The following is a 16,189-nucleotide window of genomic DNA, read 5'->3' on the forward strand; positions in this document are numbered from 1 at the left end:
TGTACCCTACACCCTCATATTTCCCCTTGAGCACACTAGTGCACTGGGAAGGCTCAAAGCTTGACCCCTTCATTCCTTCGTTGTGCACCCTTGCACCGTCCTTAGTCCATTTGATTACATAATTGCACCCCAAACCCATGAATGACTTCCCTCGTGCTTCAAACCTGTGCCCCGCGCATTGGATCTCTCTCTCTCTCTCTTGTTTGAGTACACAAGTGCACCTTGAAGCCTCGATCTTGGACCGAGACAAAAAGAAAACATTACATGATGACTCAGAGGACTTCAAAGCTCATCCAAGACCCTTTTGAGGGAAAATGTAAGAAACAAAGTGGATCTTTCATGAAGATGAAGCATAGATCAGATCTACTACCAAGAATGCAAGATGAACTAGAATGGAAGACAACTTAGCATTGCCACCTCATTGTGAAGTTCATGTCAGCATTTTCAAGTTGTAACTTGTACAAGTGTCATCATAATGGTCAATGTGTGTCGATGTGTTATGCCACATGACATGTCAAATGTAATGATGTATTCTCAAGAAAAGTACGAAATGTAATGTGTGGAAGTCCAAGACTCATGTGTGGAACATGAAGAGTCACATAGTCATATATGGACAAGAGAGTTGTATAGAAGTTCAAAATTCATATATAGAAGTGCAAAGGTCATTTAGAAGTTCAAGAGTTGTTTATAACTCCAAAGGATATATTAGAAGTCCAAGAGTCAAGAGGAGATGAAAGGTCACTCTCTTGTTATGAAAGAAACCTCATAACTAAAGAAAAGTGCTTTTGGAGGATTAAGATTTGGAGAGCTAGTATTGGCTTATTTACTTAAAATAGGAGAGAAAACTATTATTTGGAGAAGCAAGAAGTGAGTTATTGTTCCACTACTCGAACTAGTGCCTCAACATTTCTTGTAGTGGCTGCAACACCCTCTAAAATTATAGTGCACATCCAATTTTGGAGCCTCCCTTGGGTTTTCACTACCCCGTGAGCTGATGTTGAGTCTTTTCACCCCCCTCACTTGACTGTTCAACGGAAATCCTTTTACATGTTGGTCACAATGTCACGCTTGCAACCATGTTTTGGTCATGTGCAAGGTCCCGATTCATGTGTACAAATTGTATTCGCTATGTAAACATTCATCGTACTCACACATAAAGTTGTATGAACTGTCATGCAAGTGTCGCGCGGTCGTTCAACGATCTATCACAAGTGTCACGCTTCTTGCTCACACCATTGATCAATCACACTAGGTATATGTTGTCTTGATGGTTTGAGGCATCTTGTCATCGATTCAAGTGAGTGTGTGTTCAAAAGGTCACGTATGCACAAGCTCACTCCTTACACACTTAGGCACTTTGCTGAAGTTCTAATGATCGGATCACCCTCCAACAACTAGATCCTAGTTGAGATGCATTGTGCAGTTTCAACCCTTAGTGAACATGTACTGCTACCTAGAATTACGCAGAGCTTGACGCTGTCTCCCAGGTAGCCTGCATTGTGCAATCATAAAATTGACCAAACCGATTGTCATCCAGAACAACACAGAAGTTTCTCAGCAATCCATTTCAATCTATGCTGCCCACAAGATAATCAACCAACCCTCCATCTAGTCAACCAGAGAGTTTGACAGGGCAGTGACCTCAGGAATCACTCTCCCAAAAAAATTGCGCAAAATATACAAAGCATACCCACTCCACTAACTAAAGAAAATGCGCAAACATGTTAGACAAACACCCTATGTCTGTCACTGTCTCCCTAAAAAAATTGTGTAGTTTTTCCATCCAGTCACACAATCAGTAAGCCTGCTACTCACTCGGAAAAATGTGTAGTTTTCATGAGAAGTCTCCCAACTTCCCAGCATCCCACTCAGCTCATAAACTACAATGGGATGTTCAACATGATAGCCTCCTAGAAATTGCAGAGTTTTTTCCAGTAGCCCGCTGTCAGCTCCCTAAAGTAATTGTCCAGTTTTTGCCAGCAACACTCCTATAGCCCACTTCTAGATCCTTGAGAAAAATGTGCATTTTTTTCCAGAAAGCCTCCTGCATCCCACTGCCAAGTCCTTGGAGGAATTGTGCAGTTTTTGTTGCCAAGCCCCTCTACTTCCTGCATTGCTTCCCTTAAAAAATTGCACAGATATTCCCTCCATTCGAGCCAGATCCCGTAGATAGTCACTGTCGATCCAGATTGCTCATCTCAGTTTCCCTATGACTTCTGTGAAATTTTCACAGGTAGTGCATGAAGCCCACATCCTAGCTTGAAATCTGCCTTGCGTATTTTTAGGAGGCTTGTCCTCTCTCCCAATCACCTACATCTGAAGGCGAAAGATAATGCATCATGGTAGACTAGTAGATTTATGGATTTGATGTCGTATCATCATGAATGATTGCAGATACAAGTACATGGATGAGAGATGACGTGATGATGAACATGATGAAGAGGGAGAGCACATGCAAGGAGATTTGTTCGTGAACAGATTAATGAAGAATGCATGTGAGGAGATCATTTTTGCGAATGGACAATACAAGCGAGGATATTTTTTTGTGAATGGAAAATTCATGCGAGGAGATTTGTTTGCGAACAGACAATGCATGCGAGGAGAGTTTTTCACGAATGGACAACTACGTGAAGCATGCCAAAGTAAAAGTGAAGGAGTGATGTGCACATGGACACCATTAGCAACATGAACATACTAGCACTGTCGTTTCGAGTTGTGTCATGAGTCATGTCAGCCACATCACTACTGTGGGCCATACTGTTTTAAATAAATGTAATGTAACATGGATGTCCAAGAGACCCACATGTAATTTGAAGAGTCATGTAAAGTTGAAAAGTCAAGAGGGAAGTCAAATAGTCACAAGGGCCAATTGTACCCTTGGCTATAATTACCCCTCATTTGTACATGCAAAGGGATTTTCACCTTGGCTCCGCCCACATAGCCTTGATAGTCTGTAATATTTTCTTTAAGAAGCGAGAAGTGGCTCCAATGCCCCTCTTATGGGGTTAGTGATGTATGGTGTACCGATGTGTCTTGGAACATTTTCTTAATTCAGAAGCCTGATAATAGGCCATAACATTTTCACACATGTATTCTAATTGTTTGTAAGACTAATCTTGGAACACTTCTAATGCATGTTGCTTTAGCCTATGTTAAAATAGTTGAACTATTTCGGTTGTTCTAATACACGTGTTTATGAAAATGTGTTGTACAAGTTGTTAATGATTTCTTGTCTGTATGGGCTACCTCACCGGACACTAGACAAAACCTTTCCCATAAATGTTTTATAACAATCGTTGCACTCGCATGGACTGCTCTGTTGGGTGTTGTATGTGCTATTCCTTCATTGTGTGTTTGTGATTTCCACATCCTTGTGGACTACTTCGCCGGAAGCTGTGCATGTCTTGTTGTGTTGTGTGTCTCTGATAGAGTTCAGACTCTTCACTTTCGACTAGAGACTCACTTCCACCCTATCCCTCCGCGGTGAAAGAAACTTGACACAAGTAACACTAGCACTCACTAGGGACATGAACCTCACTGTTCGAAGACAAAGAAAACCACTCTCACATGCTGATAAGCAAGAGCTAAGGCATATATTTAAGATAATGAAAACCAGGACATCCTAACAGATGGGACTCCTACGCCAAATGATGTGAGGTCTAGTTGGGACTTCATACCAGGGAGATCCATTGAACGATGGTGGGTCCAACACCATCAATAGCATTGTAACTGTGTACTTGGATATTTCACCTAATATTGAAGCTCGATAAGCCAACACATTTTCATTCATGTATTTTGAATGTCTTAGGACTATTCTTTAGATGTTTTCTATATATTTTGCATTCATATGTACTAAGAAGTTGAATTATTTCAGTGGCCTTCATACTTATCTTGTTGATGGTGTGTTTTATGTGGTTGAATGATAATTGTGTCTATGTGAACTATTTACTTAGATAACTAATGAATATTTCGTTTCTCATGTGTATCTCTTAGTTTAGTACTATTACTTCTTTCTAGAGGCTCACTTTTGTCTACCCCTCGTGAAAGTCTTATTTTACAAATTACAATCAGTGTTTCACATGTGAACTTGCTTGTTCAAGGATTATGTATATAATCTCATATGTTGTTCATTAAAAATAAGGTGAAACTTATAGTTATGGTGACTAGGCCAATACTCCATATTAGGCTCCTACTCCAAATGGTGTGAGGTCTAATTAGGAAATCACGTCGAAGAGACCCCCTGTTGGGTGAAAATATTATCGTTTAACTCTGTTGTAGTACTTACCCAACTATTTAATTTGTCAATCCGAGGTTCGTAGGCTTACGAGGCACATGCACTATATATGTAGGACCGAAGTGGAACTAATTTAATCTAAATTACTGAAATCTAATTAATCTAGGAAGGCATTGAAATACTAACTAGGAAAGCAAGAAATTGCATAAGGGGAAAGAAATACAACATGTGAATAATTTGAATGAAAAAAAACATATGTAAGCTCACAACAATAAAACTATCTCAAATTATATTACAAGAATCAAATTACAAATCATGAAAGCATAACAATAAAAGATGAAAAAATAAGAATTCCCTTCTCATGATTACAAAACTATTTCTTAAAGCTAATCTCCATTCTTTCCATTATTCATTATTATCCAAATGAAGAGAGAGCACTCTCTTATATACATGAGGAAGATAACCATCTCATAATTACATATCCAATATTCTCTCAAGCACTCTCAACTAATTTCCCATTATTACAAGATATGATCCCTTTGAATCCTCCACAAATCTCTCACATATCTTGGATAAGATATGCTAACCAAATCCTCCATGATTTTCTCCTTAGGAATAGGCTTGCATAATTATCTCCTTAATATGGTGGAGGAGATATGGATAAGATATGCCAACCAAATCGTCCATGATTTTCTCCTCAGGAATAGGATTGCATAATTATCTCCTTAATATGGTGGAGGAGATATTTGAGAAGTCTCTTGGAATTAATTCTTCACATATTTCCTACACATCACAAAACTCACATGTTCTTGACATATATATAAAAATATGTCTATTTTCTAATATTTAATTGTAAATTCACTTGTACTACAAAAATGAATAAAATGGAAAATAAGAAGGTGAAACCCAAATGTATTTATGAAAATGATATGATAAAAGGTTGGGATGATGAAATGTAAGGAATAGTGAAGAAAAAGGTGGATGAAAATATGACATTTCTGAGTCCCAACATCCTCCCCAACTGAACTTGTTGCATGTCCTCATGCAACCATGCATGGGTCTCTTAAAGAACATTTGCCATCTTGAACTTTGGCTTTACATGATGATGTCTTTTAATAATGAATGTTTCCAGGACATGTGAAAGACATGAGTAACAACTTAAATTTTCTTGTGGTTGGTTCTTGTGTGACAACCATGAATACAGAGAATGTTGGTTCTTGTGTTAACAGCGTTCATTTCGTTTTCTGTTCTCTTTTCTTCAATAATAATGTAAACACTCACTGGAAATCATAACGTGCATAAGAAAGCCCTTTGTAATATTAATAAAGAATGCCAATATTGCGTATGAAGCAAAGTGCAACAAAGTATCATTGGAAAATAAATGTTGGTGAATGGTAAATGAGAAAAATGGGCTGATAGTGGTGAAGAAATAGAATCATGGTAGTGAATATGTAGTGAATATAGTTCTCCCCCCCGCAACTGAATTGGTTGCATATCCTCATGCAACTTGACATGGCTCAGGAAAGGAAATGTAGCATGGTGAGGGAATTTTCCAAAATATTCAAGTTAGCATATAAGGAATTGCATGATTAAAGATTTAGAAAACAACATACCTCTACTTACCCAAGAATGATGAACTATGCAATAGGAATGTAGCCATTGCTGCTGCTGGATCAAGAAAATGTGACTGATGTTGCTATAACTGGATCCTGGGAAATGAAGGAATCTGAACAGCTGATGCTGAATCATGGAAAAGATAAACGCTGAAAGTGGAACTGTGGTACTCTCATAGATCAGAATTCATGCTGCTGTAACTGCTGAGGGAGTCGTGAAAAAGTGTATAGTCTTCACCTGCAACTAAACTTCTTGGTACAATTCTAAGCATGCGAAAGAATGTGTTGATGTCGAGCATGAAAAGAAATCATTGGATTACTGGCCATTGATGCATGCCATTAACCAATGCGAGGCAAATCACCATTGATGTCAATGAGTGCCAAGGTACCCGAGTACATCTTTCGAAATAAAAATAAAGGGGTTGACGTCGAGCCATTTGCAAGATCTGAAGATCAAGGGACATTGATGTATTCCCATGATCGTCAGTGAGAGAACTTGCCATTAAGGCATGCAAGCCTCTAGGTACTCAAAAGGAACTCTAGTCTATTTCCCAGTTAAGGTGCTGATGTCGATGGGGCAAGACTTGTTGAAAGGTGGGCCTTAAGGAATCCCACATCAGTCAACACGAGTTTGTACAAAAAGATTTGGTAGGACTATAAATGGAAAGAACTCATGGACAAGCAGTGTGGATCAGCATGGCGAGGAAAACAAGGCAATGTAATCATGGAAAGGGAATGAGTTTTATTCAAAAGGAAAACTAGAAGGCAAAAATAAACTGAAAAGGATAAAGGAATGTATGCGATTCAGAAAAATAGGCGTGCATGAAGTCGTGAAAGATAAGGTAATGGAAGATGGGCTGCAACATAAGGATGGTCTAGGCGTTTGGAAGGAAATAGGTGAGTAGTCATGACGCAAAAGGATTTTTGTGTAGTGGAAAATGTCATGATATGTGCAGTGAAGAATTAGTTCCTTCAAGCGTCCAATGATGCATGTTTCATTGTGATTTCGAAAAATCACTTTTGCATTAGATTGTCTTCACTCTGAAAAACTTAGCACCATTCCTGCATAAAAATTGTCACCTTTGTGTGCCATCTCCATCGATCATTCCTGTATGAAGTGACTCAAAAACAAATTAGCTCATTTTCAGGAATTTATGAAATGTCCATTTTTTTTAATTATTTTTTGAAGTTACACTAATCATGGATGAAAAGGGTGTCGCATCGTAATATTGAGCTTTTTGCATAAGCTTCTCTTTGACCTACACAACACCAATCTCATTTATCTTGTTAGTATATGCATCCTAACTTTTGCCCACAAAAATAAATGATAAATTCCAACATACTTTTATTTCCCCCCAACTAGAAATATTGCATGTCCCCATGCAATGTACTCATTTATTGTGCAATACTTTTTCAAAATGTTTTTATTGGTTTGCAGGAAAATTGATTTAAACATTTGAAAAGGCTTTTGTATTTGTTAGGGAACAAGTATAGTTTATGAATGAATGAGGGCAATTTTATTTTATTTTATTATCTCTCTCTCTCTCTCTCTCTCTCTCTATATATATATATATATATATATATATATATATATATATATATATATATATATATATATATATATATATATATATATATATATATATATATATATATATATATATATATATATAGATAGATAGATATATATATAACAAACACCAAAATTTCAAATGTCTAGAAAAACAAAATTTGCAAAGACTCTGTTACATCTATGCTAAGAAAAGATTGACACTATAAAGAGATATTTCAAACTAGCGTTATGGTCTATATTTCATCTGAAATTTCAACAACAACTGAAATAACATTTTATTTTCTTGGTAAATTACCTCTGCCCAAAACCAGTTTGAATGGTTGTTGTTTTTGCCAGGTGTCCTGAAACTTGCACATAGTGTTTGCAGCCCATGCTCTATAGTGCAAGAAAATCCATCTGTCTCCGTGGGGATTGGAGAGTCCCGGTTCCTAAAACTGGGAGTGGTCGAAGGTATGTATACCAAGATTATCTGGGCGCATTGATTTTGGTGACGCTACATTTGTGCACATATAATTCAACAACCTAAGGATCCGCCTTTAGGAGTACAGTGAACACATTTGCAGAGCTGCATCTTAATGCAATCAATAGTGGAATTTTTTTAAATTGCTGAATTTGAATCACCGACCTGAAATCCGTGGAGGTTGTGGTCTTGGAGAAAAACTTACAATGTCGATTCCTGGAGGATGATCTGTCCAAAAACTCTTTTCTAATCTTAAGCTAGGCAGCATTCTCTTCCTCTTTTGACGTTGAAGCCAGGCACTACAGCTCTCAAAACAAATTTATTGAGTGAAAGAAATAGGCTCTGTTGTGTAAAATCTTCTCTTGAAATCCTTCTCTCTCCATCTCGCTCGAAGACTCGTCTGTGTAATCTTAATACATGCATAATCACATCAGGCGTGAAAGAGATATGTGCTTGCTGCTCTCTCTTACGTTTGTTGGATCCATCAAATCTTCTAATCAGGAAGTGCGATCAGATTAGGTGTTATAGGTAACAATAGCAGAATGGCTTGACTTGTTTGCACCGAAAGCAAGGCAATTAAATAGATTGGTTGGAGTCTGGGTTGTCAAATCAAAATGGTAGACAACTCCATCTTCACCACAGCTGAAGAATATGTGAGGACTTCCAGGTTCTATAGCAAGTTTATGAGCACAGTCCCGGTGCTTTCCTATCCCGTTATAAGTTGCATTATTCTTAGGCTGAAATCTCGATGGTGCTTCAACGATTGGAGGTTGTTTGATTTTGTTTGTGTGATTCATTCAAATGTGGGCCTCAAGGATTTGTTTGCGGGAATTTCCAGGATATCAAGATAAAACTTTCCCCTCCACAAAATTGAATTGGCATTATCTCTTCCTTACTTCGTGGACAAAAAGCTTGATTTTCTCAAAAAGCCCGATTTTCTTATGGATTTTTGCAGATTTTGTGTGCTTTCTGAAGGAGCTGCGATGGTGGAGAGAGAGGAGGTGACCATGACATAAGAGAAGGTGCATGAAACGACTTAATACCAGTGTGTTATGGTCACAATCGTGTCTGAAATTTCTTTGAAGTTGAATAACAAGTCGACTAGTGGTTTTTAAACAATATGCGGGTATGGCCCTTGGCATTCATGGAGCTCAGGAAAATTCCCTTTTTGGCACTCAGTCACACCATTACCATAGGTTTAAATGCTCAAGGTTGAAGGTGCCAAGGGGAGACAATAGGCAAAAGCGCCAGGCTTTTAATGAAAAACTAAAATTTAGAAAGAAACTAAACTTTCTCTAGACTTAATTTTTTTTTTTAACAAATGGACACAATGATTTGCATATTGAAAGATGTTTTTGATGAAGCATATTGCAAAACATGAATTTATTTATTCCTGAAATTAGTCTAAATCATCCCTATTTTCTGATCCTCGCGATCGCACTAAGCACGGAGGAGAGCATACTTATTCTAGGTAAAAGCAAAGCTAAAAACTCAAAATGAAAGCCTACCTACTCTATACTAATTAGAAAAAAAAATAGTTACGTGTAATTAAACTTCCAATGAAGCCATTCACGTAGCAGTAACAACAATTTATCCAGAAGCAATTTTTTAAATGACGGATGAAAATATTTGAAAGTGAATGAGTCTAGTTGCTATAACTACAAATCAACTAAATAAAAATAAAAAGACGAATCTAATCTAGTACTTACCTGGAACCATTGTTCGATAAAGCTTTGATAGGCACAATTTCTCTCACTTAGATCATGTTGTAACTCTTGTTCTTCTTCTCTAATCTGTTGTTCTTCTTCCTCGATCTCCTGTTCGAATGATTATTTGCCATCAGATACGCAGGATTCTTTAGATGTTGAATCTTCATTTATTTCTTAGGGAGTAGTTGAAATTTCAATTCTTGTCAAGATCTCCTTTTCCAGGGAAGAAGAGATCCCGACTTCTGCTAGGATCTGAGTGAGTAGTTCCAAGCTGAAACTCATTGTTAAAAAATGTTGAAAAAGGAATTCTTACATACTAAAACAGAGTGCTAATAATTGTCCGAGCTTTTAATCCTTTTACAAGGTTTTAGTTCACAAAAACTCTTCCAAATCAGCACACTAAAAATTGAATTAAAAACAAAAGGACCACATAAAATAATCTTGAATTCAATACTCAATTAAACCCTCTTACAAGGACTACTCATTAATTTAGTAATTGAATTCTTCAATTACAACCATGAACCATGAATTCATCAAACACTCTTCACAGTTGAGAAAATCAAACACACTTGCAAAAATTGAAATTCACACTTGCATAAATGTAAACACACCCTACATGCCTTGATCCATAAGAGGTTGAGCCCGTTATGGTATCTCAAATGCGATGCATAGGATATTCCCCACATCTTACCGCCTTAACACCTCGAAGTTAGGAACATGTCTAAACACACTTGCATGAAAAATCAAACTAAACTTCAATCCATCGTGCCTCCCCGGCAACGGCGCCAAAATGTTGGGCGAAAATATTATCGTTTAATTCTGTTGTAGTACTTGCCCAACTATTTAATTTGTCAATCTGAGGTTCGTAGGCTTACGAGGCACATGCACTATATATGCAGGACCGAAGTGGAACTAATTTAATCTAAATTACTGAAATCGAATTAATCTAGGAAGGCATTGAAATACTAACTAGGAAAGCAGGAAATTGCATAAGGGGAAAGCAATACAACATGTGAAGAATTTGAATGACAAACAACATATGTGAGCTCACAACAATAAAATTATCTCAAATTATATTACAAGAATCAAATTACAAATCATGAATGCATAACAATAAAAGATGAAAAACTAAGAATTCCCTTCTCATAATTACAAAACTATTTCTTAAAGCTAATATACATTCTTTCCATTATTCATTATTATCCAAATGAAGAGAGAGCACTCTCTTATATACATGAGGAAGATAACCATCTCATAATTACATATCCAATATTCTCTCAAGCACTCTCAACTAATTTCCCATTATTACAAGATATGATCCCTTTGAATCCTCCACAAATCTCTCACATATCTTGGATAAGATATGCTAACCAAATCCTCCATGATTTTCTCCTTAGGAATAGGTTTGCATAATTATCTCCTTAATATGGTGGAGGAGATATGGATAAGATATGCCAACCAAATCCTCCATGATTTTATCCTTAGGAATAGGCTTGCATAATTATCTCCTTAATATGGTGGAGGAGATATTTGAGAAGTCTCTTGGAATTAATTCTTCACATATTCTTGAGATATATATAAAAATATGTATATTTTCTAATATTTAATCATAAATTCACTTGTAATACAAAAATGAATAAAATGGAAAATAAGAAGGTGAAACCCAAATGTATTTATGAAAATGATATGATAAAAGGTTAATGGGATGATGAAATGTAAGGAATCGTGAAGAAAGAGGTGGATGAAAATATGACATTTCTGAATCCCAACACCCCCTATATGTTGGCGGTATCCAACACTATCAAAATTTTGGCACTCAAAGGAGGTCTAGATGAAAAGTTATGCCCATTGTGTCTATTTTTAATCTCTTATATTAAATGGATCTTTCCCAAACTATAATCCTGGGATATTATTCTAAGAAGCTTGCTTTTACCATCCCTGCAGAAATCATTCATGACTTGTCTCAATATAAGTTTGATGGCCAGAGTGAACTAACTGTCCTCGAACACTTCTTCCAATTTATGCATTTTTGCCTCTCTAATAGAATTCATTGTAAAGATTACATGAGCATATTTTTCACCCTAACATTTGAAGGTCGAGTTAAGAAATGGTGTCATACATTACCTTCTGCTTCTATCCATTTAGTTGAGCAACTTTTTAAGGAGCTTCATGAAGCCTTTGACATGTATCATTATAAATATGTATATTATAGAATTGATTTTCTTAGAATGGAACCTGGTAAAATTGAAGAGGATTTTCTTTATCAGTTTCTTCACATTTTCTATGAATTTCCCGAGGGATTTATTGACTCATATTTCATCATGGAAAATTTTTAGAATTTGATTATACTCATTTTGAGATATTTTTAATCTGAACCCTTAGATGATTATCTCTCCCCAACTTTTGTAAACCATAGTATAAATCAATATTTAGAGGAGGAACCTATTATTCCTTTTTTTCCTTTTCCTCCTCCTTTTCTAATAGCACTTTGAGTGCCCCCTAATAATGATGTTAAAGTTGGGAAATCTGAAAATCAAAATTTTGATCTGTCTTATGCACTTTCATCCCATTCTCATGCTTCAGATCCCATGGGGGATAACTTGGAATGGATAAATGACTCCAAGGAGTCTGAGGTTAAGGTTGATAATGTAATTCTTCAAGGTCACATGAATATGCATAATTCAAGTCTTGAATTTGATTTAATTTATGATATCTTTCAACCTCTACCACCTATGTTTCATGATTCCTTGTTTGATGATCTTCTTGTTTCACCTACTTCAAATCATAATGATGTTCATATTGTTGTTTCAAGTAACAATAAAAGAAAATTTAGTTGTATATCACATGTAGAGGAGCTAAGTATTGAAGATATGTCTTATCTTTTCTCCCACTTTCAAAATGATAATCTCGCCTTTCTGTCTGATCTATGATCTTTTAATATTGATAACTTGTTAAATGACTCTGAACCTTGCATCCTAGTTGAGACTTTGGATAACCATCACCGTGACATCCATTTTTCCATTAACACATATGGTGGTGGACATCCAAGTATATCAAATAATATCTTCTCTTCTTCTGAGGGCTTGGGTTTGCAAGGTATTGATTCAAAATTTGTTTCACATAGTTTATAATTTCCATTTGCAAATTGGGATGCTCATTTAATTCAAAATAATCCCGAATCTTCTTTAATATTCTTTAATTAATACATCCTTGGATGAAAAATCTAAAGTGGTAAGTTATCATGTTCTTTAATCTTTGGAAGATCCTAGTCAATCTGAGTGTGATATTGATATGCCTATCTTTAACCATTATACTAACGACAACGATGTTGATATGTTTTTCTTTCAAGTTCAATTTGATTTAAGTACAATTGTTGCTCGTCTTCCTGAGTCTTTCAATCGTTCTTCACCTCTAGTGCACTATTGATTGTATCCTTATATGTTTGATAAGTTTTTCACACCAATAACCCCCCTAAATACTTCCAATCTTTATTTGGCTAATTATGGTTGCAATCAAGTACAAAGTGGTATGATACTACACTCATAGGATGAAAAGTTTGAATCTATTATTCATGATCTATTCAAATGTAAATCTTTCTTAGGTAAGGAGGAATATGTTCCAACCTTGAATGATCAAGGGATTGGTGTATTCAAGTTTTCTATCCATCAAGAATATGATGTGTTTGATCTTAAATTTGATCAAACCAGTAGAATTAGTAGTGTTTTAATTGATACATATGTTGATAGTGGTACATGTTTGCCTGTTGACTATTCCAAGCCACCAAGATTTGATGATCCACCATTAGAAAGTTTAGATGCATGTCAGGAAGATGAGGAAATTTAGCCCATGCTCATGGTTATGTTAGGTTATCACAATTTTATTGAGATCTTTGAACTAAATTTGATCCATACTTCCACGCATAATTATTTCCTTAACATTCATCCACTAATTATGAGCTCATTCTTAACAAACTCTTGGGATTTTCATGTTGATCTTCATTATCACCAAGGTATAATTTCTGATCAAATGAAGTATTCTTGGTTGGTTATTCCCTTCTCACATAAATCCCTTGTATTAGACCAAGAGTTGCATAACACATATTTCATGGATCTCCACAGTTTCAAAGCCTATCATTCAGATTATCAACATAAAGGTCATTTTTTGTTGAAGGATTCCTCTCTATTAGAACCTTCCAAATACAATTACCTTCACATCTATCTTGTGTATGTTTTGATGTTAATTATCTTCCTTAAACAATTTCCCTTCTTGAGTATTTCCAAATGTTTTAATCATTCATCATGCCAAAACCCTTGTGTTGATACAAAACCTGTGTTTGATTTGTCATATGTTTCTAATATTTTTTCAACTTAGTATCTTGATTGGTTTCCTAATTTTATAATTTCAACAATTGTTTTCAATGCCATATGATTTCTTATTGTTGACTTTGCATGTAATTGGATACAAATGGAACCAATAGAGAATCGAGAAATTTATATGTTAATCGCCCAATTCGATCTTTATACCGAAGATTCTCTTTTTGATTTGAATGTTTTAACTGAGAATTTATGTTGTCATCATTCTTGGGCTTTTCAAAGTGGTTGTTATGAATGCTATGATCCAATTATTAAATGGTTAGAGAAATATTACCTAGCAAGCTTCGTTGCACATAACAAGTTTCAATATTTCTTAATGTTGGCAAGAAATGAGATCAAAGATGAATGTGTATTCACAAGCAACCTAAAAGGTTTGTATAATTGAAATTTTAAACAAAAAGATAAAGTTTGAAACTAACTCAAACCATTTGGTATGTCACATCCTTTTGGTAATAAGCTGTAACTTCAGTTAGTTGTGCAAGCTTTCAAAGTTCTTATCTTTTCTACTACAAATTGTTTTATATTTCTTTTAATTTCTCATATCTTTGTTGCTGTAGGTTGGGAATGATGATGGCTACATTGGAAATATCATTACACTTAGCCCTAGCCTTCTAGCTGATTAATTTAGGAGTAGGCTTAGTTTCATTTAGTTTCCCTTGCATTGTATCCACCTTCCATACTACTCTCCATTGAGTCTCTACATTTGTTTTTTTTCTTATTGTATATTTTGCATGTTGTTTTTATGCCGCACCTCAATTTTCTTGGTTATTTTAGTGTTGTTTCATTATTTTTTCATGTGTTTTCTTGTTTTGTTTAGTAAAACTTTGCATGAAAATATGCTCCTATTGGGATCAAAAGACAATGTGGCAAACCTCGAAAAGGGAAATTGTGACGACAAATAATGCTTGGCTAATCTGTTGCGTATTTTCTATCTAGGTTTACATATCTTTAAAGTCAATAATGTCTGAATGGAAAATAAGATCCACTTGAACGGAAAGCATTTGGTCAAACTATAAATCCTATATTTATTCTATGATCCTTCTTCCTCAACTCAGTATCTTAGGCAAATAGTGTTTTTCTTATTGATCCAATCAAGTATAAAAAGGTAAGGGGAAAATAAATTAGCAAGCAAAACAATATCAAAGGTCTATATTACCTTATGTGAAGGAAAAACATCTCCTAATCTCAATAAGTCAGCATCCCTCATTCACCCATGAAATAAATAAGTTCTTAAGCACAGTTCTATAAATAGAATAAATAAAGGGTGAAAGAAGAGAAATGGTTCCTACGCAGAGAGGTGTAACAAATAACTTCATCGGGGTACTATTTAGGCTCAATGGAAGAGATGGCAGCGAAGCGATGCTTGTGTTCCTATAGTGACTCCGCTAGGGTACTATCCAGACCTGCTAGTAGTGGAGAAACACCAAAGATGAAAACTTATACTCTAATTATCTTAAACTTGTTTATATATTACCCTTTCCTAGATCGAAACAATTATGTTTTAGAAAGCCTTGTTATGTGTTTAACCGAGTAAGGGAATGGAGGGGACTATATATCTAACTAGGTTAAGTAGGGAAGCCAAGATAATCTGTAAGATGAATTAATACTTCCTAAAATACTGAAACCTTGTACTTAGAGAATAAAACTAAATAGAGAAGCTAGATTTCTACTAGTATGTTTCCAAGTGTTGACATTGCGATCACCACCCTCCAAATTTTTTCTCACACTCAAATTGTGGAGCCTGCTAATAATATTATAGTATTTCATCCCTATGGTTACTCCGTGGTATTTTTATTTTTTGTAAAGGGTTTAAGTCTTTTTCCTCCTTTAAAAAAATCAAGTCACTTTCTCCCACACATGATCAATCTTCGATGAGTTCATGAGCACACTTCTTTTATGAAAGCTTAAACAAGTATGAACCTGTTGTGGCTAAATATTGCACCTACAACACAAGTGCAACAGGAGGCAAGGAAAGCTCCCTAGAGACAACCTATGGGCTTATTGTAGACTAGTGCCTAGGACATCTTAAATAGAGGAGTTCTTGTAAGGTTATATGTGAGGGGGTCCAAGACTCCAATTTTCATGTAAAAAGGTATGAGGGGGGCTTGGTTCATTCCTTTAGTGGTAGGAGTTATATATTTAAGGTATTCCTTCACACAAATAGTTCCCAGAAGTATCACATAGGACAATAGAGGCCGATTAATTCAAAGGGGATTACAAATTAATA

This window comes from Pinus tabuliformis, chromosome 9, assembly GCF_031772625.1.
Source record: "Pinus tabuliformis cultivar Carrire ecotype Pingquan chromosome 9, CPIR1, whole genome shotgun sequence".
Lineage (NCBI taxonomy): Eukaryota > Viridiplantae > Streptophyta > Pinopsida > Pinales > Pinaceae > Pinus > Pinus tabuliformis.